The sequence below is a fragment of the Ziziphus jujuba genome, chromosome 2, assembly GCF_031755915.1.
Source record: "Ziziphus jujuba cultivar Dongzao chromosome 2, ASM3175591v1".
In the NCBI taxonomy this organism is placed as follows: Eukaryota; Viridiplantae; Streptophyta; class Magnoliopsida; order Rosales; family Rhamnaceae; genus Ziziphus; species Ziziphus jujuba.
In genome coordinates, this window is record NC_083380.1 from 10,893,763 (window position 1) to 10,900,860 (window position 7,098).

Genomic DNA, 7,098 nt, shown 5'->3' on the forward strand with positions numbered 1-7,098 from the left:
AAAATATCCAACATATCAACTTATCGATGCCTATTAATATATTCAAAATATCAACTAAATTATACATGTTGATATATATATATATATATATATATATATTAAAAATATCAACTAATTTATACATTAACATGTATATACGCACCTGACATACGGTTCCACTTCTGGTGTATTCAAAAGTATATATCTATGAACTTGCTCCCAAAGTTGTTGATCAATTGATTGATTTTTTCCACCTTTAAATGGGGCACCAACATCATCCTTATCATTTAACTTTTGATATCTACCAATTGGGTTTCCAACTGCATCTAATCCTCTCTGAAATTCACTACAAAACTCAATCACTTCTTCACATATGTAACCCTCGGCAATACAACCTTCTGGCCGATTTTTGTTTCGAACATAACTTTTCAATACTTTCATGTACCTCTCAAACAGGTACATCCACCTGAAATGTATTGGTCCACACAATCTTACCTCTCTAACCAAATGTACAGTTAGATGAACCATTACATCAAAAAATGATGGTGGAAAGAATTTCTCTAAAAGGCACAAAGTTGTGACAAGATCATTTTGAATATTTTCCAATTCAGCAACAATGATAGACTTCTTGCAAATTGCATTGAAGAAAAAACAAAGTCTTGCAATTGCATGTCTCACATGTTTAGGAAGGATTGAACAAATTGCAAGAGGCAAGAGTTGTTTCATCAATGTATGACAATCATGAGATTTCAATCCTACCATCTTTAAGTCCTCCATTGAAACAAGATTCCTAAAGTTTGAAGAATAATCATCTGGAACCTTTAAGTCCACTAAACACTTACAAAACAATTTCTTCTCATGCTTTGATAATGTATAGTAGGCCGGTGGTAGGAAAGTTTGATTTCCTTGAGGCTTAGGGGCCAAGTCTTTCCGCAAACCCATTTCTTGTAAATCTAACCGAGCATTAACTCTGTCCTTCGTCTTACCAGGAATATTGAGCAATGTACCATATATGCTCTCACAAACATTTTTCTCAATATGCATGACATCTAAATTATGTCGCACATGGAGAAATTTCCAATATTCCAATTCAAAAAAAATGGACTTCCTCTTCCAACATTCTTCAGAATCAACAGTCCTTTTCCTCTTGTGTGAGTTATCAAATCTCATTGCATTAAGCTTATCTAAGATTTCTTCTCCAGTCAACGGTTTTGGAGGCACTCCAAATTCTTGAAATCCATTGAAAGCCTTCTTTTGCCTTCTATATTGATGATTTGGAGGAAGAAATCTTCTATGCTCGGTAAAACTCATTTTTTTTCCATGCTTTAGCCTTGTAGCAAAAGTATTTTCACTACAAATTGGACAAGCATAATATCCCTTCACCGCATGACCGGACAAGTTACCATAAGCTAGGAAATCATTTATTGTCCATAGCAACACTGCCTTCAACGTGAATTTCTCCTGACGGTAAGCATCGAAGACCGTAACACCCTCATTCCACAACCGCTGCAGGTTTTCAACTAACGACTCCATGTATACATCAATTTGATTTCCTGGTTGCTTCGGTCCAGAAATTAGAAGACTTAACATCATAAATTTCCGCTTCATACACAACCAAGGAGGAAGATTATACACAACCGTCATCACAGGCCAACAACTATACCTACTACTCAACATATTATGTGGATTAACTCCATCGGCCGCGATCCCAAGTCTTAAATTCCTATCTTCGGATGCAAAGTTTGGCCATAAACGATCAACCAACTTCCAAGATGGAGGATCCGCAGGGTGTTGCATTTTCCCTGTCTTAACCTTTCTCCCATTGGCATGCCATGTCAAATTCTTAGCTGTTTCAACACTACGAAACATTCGTTTAAAACGTGGAATAATAGGAAAGTACCATAAAACTTTATTTGGAATATTGCTAGCAACTCCATTCTTATCAATTTTCCATCTAGCAGATCCACATTTAGGACATTCATTAAGGTCCACATATTCCTTCCTAAACAGAATACAACTTTTAGGACATGCATGAATCTTGATGTACTCCATTCCCAAAGCACTCAAAGTCTTCTTAACATTATACATGGAGGTTGGCAACACATTATCATTTGGCAACATCTGGGATAACAATTGCAACAGTACATCAAAGCTCTTATCAGAATATCCATATCTTACCTTTAAGTTGTACAATTTAACCAAAGCCAACAACTTGGTAAATTTGGTACAACCTAGGTACAAAGGTTTCTTTGCATCCTCCAATAAGTTAGCAAATTCATTAGGATCATTATCAAAAGTTTCTAATGCAGCACAGGTCATGTCTAAGCTATTGAAAGCCACGTTTTCCTTACTACTACTATCATTTTCATTATATTCTACATTAATATTCCCAAAATGAGAAGATGGTCTAATACCATCAGCACATGACTCACCATGCCAAATCCATCGCCGATAGTTGACATCAAACCCATTCCAATATATATGGCCTTTAATATCCCTAATAGTATGGATTTTCATATTCTCGCATTGCATGCAAGGACACCGTATGGCATTACAATCATTGGCATTCTCCATGCTAAATTTCAAAAATTCACTCACCCCCTTAGCAAAATCGTTTGAGGTTCTATCCTTCGTTATCCACGATTTATCCATTTCCCTACCAATCTAAACATAACAATATCAAACAATATCATAAAAAAAAATTGAGACAAAAGCAAGATTAAGAAAACCCATCGCAAACAAATTATCGACAAAAACAAGATTAAGAAACCCATCGAAGCAAGATTAAGAAAACCCATTGCAAACAAATTATCGACAAAAGCAAGATTAAGAAAACCCATCTCAAACAAATTATCGACAAAAGCAAGATTAAGAAACCCATCGAAGCAAGATTAAGAAAACCCATCGCAAACAAATTATCGACAAAAGCAAGATTAAGAAAACCTATCGCAAACAAATTATCGACAAAAGCAAGATTAAGAAAACTCATCGAAAACAAATTATCCACAAAAACAAGATTAAGAAAACCCAGCGAACCTAACCTTCGGGTATAATGAATAATTAAATAAAAAATAACCCAATCCACCACATGTCACCACCAATCAGAAAGCGAAAAGAAACTCACCGAAACCATGGAGACGAAGAAAGAAGAATCCAAGCTAACCACAAGGTTGACGAAGAAAGAAGAATCCACGAAGAAAGAAATCCAACTTCCAGATAGCAATGCAAGCAAATGGAAAATTAAACACGAAATATCCCACTCTTCAAGTCTCTTTTAGATTTCTTCCAATTCTAACACCTATTATGAAGTGTACTAACACATATTTTGTGATAAGAAATGGTATTCAAACTCCTGCGTAAATTTTGAAAATGCGCCAAAAATTTTAAGAAATTGGATAAACAGGCGACGTATTCAGATAAACTGTGTCGCTAAAGGATAAACAATTTCATAGACACTCTTTTTTTAATTCTTTTAAAACAAATAAGTTTCTCCAAGTACTGTTTATTTCCTTCTTAACCTTTTGGCAATAACTCTAAAATGGTAATTTTACATTTAAAAAGGTAGATGATCTAGCTCATTGATAGAAACAGGCGACGCATTTACATATAAAAGGGTCGCCTTATCCAATAGTAATTAAAATTTATTTTTTTAATTTGTGTCACTTTTTTTAAAATTACATTCAAAAAAAATTTTCACATAGCATTCCAATGAACACCAAGTCAATTAATCTAAAAATATAAAACAGTTCTATCAATGCTCTTTTCAATTATTCTCATATATGAGTATACACAAACACAAAAACACATCTCACGACATAATTTGAGATAGGATATAACAATTGTAAATTGGTCTAAAGCAAGGACCCATAGTCCAATTGCTCGAAGTAATATGTTCAACGAGTTGCACTTTCATGTTTTTGGCTATCAGTGATAGTTTATATGAACCCAAATAAACTAATAAATTACATTTGGGAAGGAAATTTCAAATAAAAAGCGACGCATTAAAATATTTATGAGTCGCTTATGAGCAAATAATTTATTTTTTTGGGTTTGTGATCTTTCTGTTTAATCAATCTGATATTATTTCAGCATCAAATAACCAGTGAAAATATTTAAATAAGATAAAGAAAGTTATTTTTTTTTTAATTATAGTAATCGGCGACGCATAAACAGTTTTATGCATCGCCTAATACCCAAAGTTATTTTTTTTAAAAAAAAACCTTCCTTTTTAACAATTTGATTTTCTTTGAGCATCAAATAACCAGTGAAAATATTTAAACAAGATAAAGAAAGTTTTTTATGTTTTTAAATTATAGTAATAGGCGACGCATAATGACACTTATGCGTCGCCTATAATTCAAAGTTTTTTTTTTTAATCTCCCTGTTTAATCAATTTGATTTTCTTTCAGCATAAAATAACCAGTGAAAATATTTAAACAAGATAAAGAGAGGTTTTTTTATTTTTTTTTAAATTATAGTAATAGGCGACGAATAAATAGTCCTACGCGTCGCTAATAAAACAAAGTTTTTTTTTTTTTTTAAACCTTCATTTTTAACAATTTGATTTTAGTTGAGCATCAAATAACCAGTGAAAATATTTAAACAAGATAAAGAGAGTTTTTTTTTTTTTAAATTATAGTAATAGGCGATGCATAAACAGTCTTATGCGTCACCTATAACCCAAAGTTTTTTTTTTTTTTTAAACCTTCATTTTTAATAATTTGATTTTCTTCCAGCATCAAATAACCAGTGAAAATATTTAAACAAGTTAAAGAAGATTTTTTTTTTTAAAAAAAAAAACCTTCCTTTTTAAGAATTTGATTTTCTTGGAGCATCAAATAACCAGTGATAATATTTAAACAAGTTAAAGAAGGTTTTTTTTTTTTTAAATTATAGTAACAGGCGACGCATAAACAGTCTTATGCGTCGCCTATAACCCAAAGTTTTTTTTTTTTTTAAACCTTCATTTTTAACAATTTGATTTTCTTCCAGCATCAAATAACCAGTGAAAATATTTAAAAAAGTTAAGAAGGTTTTTTTTTTTTAAAATTATAGTAATAGGTGACGCATAATCAGTCTTATGCGTCGCCTAATACCCAATTTTTTTTTTTTTTAAAACCTTCCTTTTTAACAATTTGATTTTCTTGGAGTATCAAATAACCAGTGAAAATATTTAAACAAGTTAAAGAAGGTTTTTTTTTTTTTTTAAAATCTTCCTGTTTAACAATTTGATTTTCTTCCAGCATCAAATAACCAGTGAAAATATTTAAACAAGTTAAAGAAGGTTTTTGTTTTAAAAAAAAAAAACCTTCCTTTTTAAGAATTTGATTTTCTTGGAGCATCAAATAACCAGTGAAAATATTTAAACAAGTTAAAGAAGGTTTTTTTTTTTTTTTTAAATTATAGTAACATGCGACGCATAAACAGTCTTATGCGTCGCCTATAACCCAAAGTTTTTTTTTTTTTTAAACCTTCATTTTTAACAATTTGATTTTCTTCCAGTATCAAATAACCAGTGAAAATATTTAAACAAGATAAAGAGAGTTTTTTTTTTTTAAATTACAGTAATAGGCGACTCATATCAGTCTTATGCGTCGCCTAATACCCAATTATTTTTTTTTAAACCTTCCTTTTTAACAATTTGATTTTCTTGGAGCATCAAATAACCAGTGAAAATATTTTAAAAAGTTAAGAAGGTTTTTTTTTTTTAAATTATAGTAATAGGCGACGCATAATCAGTCTTATGCGTCGCCTAATACACAAATTTTTTTTTTTTTTAAAACCTTCCTTTTTAACAATTTGATTTTCTTGGAGCATCAAATACCCAGTGAAAATATTTAAACAAGTTTTAGAAGGTTTTTTTTTTTTAAATCTTCCTGTTTAACAATTTGATTTTCTTCCAGAATCAAATAACCAGTGAAAATATTTAAATAAGTTAAAGAAGGTTTTTTTTTTTTTTTAAAACCTTCCTTTTTAAGAATTTGATTTTCTTGGAGTATCAAATAACCAGTGAAAATATTTAAACAAGTTAAAAAAGGTTTTTTTTTTTTAAAAATTATAGTAATAGGCAACGCATAAACAGTCTTATGCGTCGCCTATAACCCAAAGTTTTTTTTTTTTTAAACCTTCATTTTTAATAATTTGATTTTCTTCCAGTATCAAATAACCAGTGAAAATATTTAAACAAGTTAAAGAAAGTTTTTTTTTTTTTTAAAAAAAATCTTCCTTTTTAAGAATTTGATTTTCTTGGAGCATCAAATAACCAGTGAAAATATTTAAACAAGTTAAAGAAGGTTTTTTTTTTTTTAAATTATAGTAACAGACGATGCATAAACAGTCTTATGCGTCGCCTATAACCCAAAGTTTTTTTTTTTTTTTAAACCTTCATTTTTAACAATTTGATTTTCTTCCAGCATCAAATAACCAGTGAAAATATTTAAAAAAGTTAAGAAGGTTTTTTTTTTTTTAAATTATAGTACTAGGTGACGCATAATCAGTCTTATGCGTCGCCTAATACCCAATTTTTTTTTTTTTAAAAAAAACCTTCCTTTTTAACAATTTGATTTTCTTGAAGCATCAAATAACCAATGAAAATATTTAAACAAGTTGAAGAAGGTTTTTTTTTTTTTTAAATCTTCCTGTTTAACAATTTGATTTTCTTTCAGCATCAAATAACCAGTGAAAATAGTTAAACAAGTTAAAGAAGGTTTTTTTTTTTTAAAAAAAAAACCTTCCTTTTTAAGAATTTGATTTTTTTGGAGCATCAAATAACCAGTGAAAATATTTAAACAAGTTAAAGAAGGTTTTTTTTTTTTTTTAAATTATAGTAATAGGCGACGCATAAACAGTTTTATGCGTCGCCTATAACCCAAAGTTTTTTTTTTTTTAAACCTTCATTTTTAACAATTTGATTTTCTTCCAGCATCAAATAACCAATGAAAATATTTAAACAAATTAAAGAAGGTTTTTTTTTTTTTAATTATAGTAATAGGCGACGCATAGTGACCCTTATGCGTCGCCTATAATCCAAAGTTATTTTTTTTTTATCTTCCTTTTTAATCAATTTGATTTTCTTTCAGCATAAAATAACCAGTGAAAATATTTAAATAAGATAAAGAA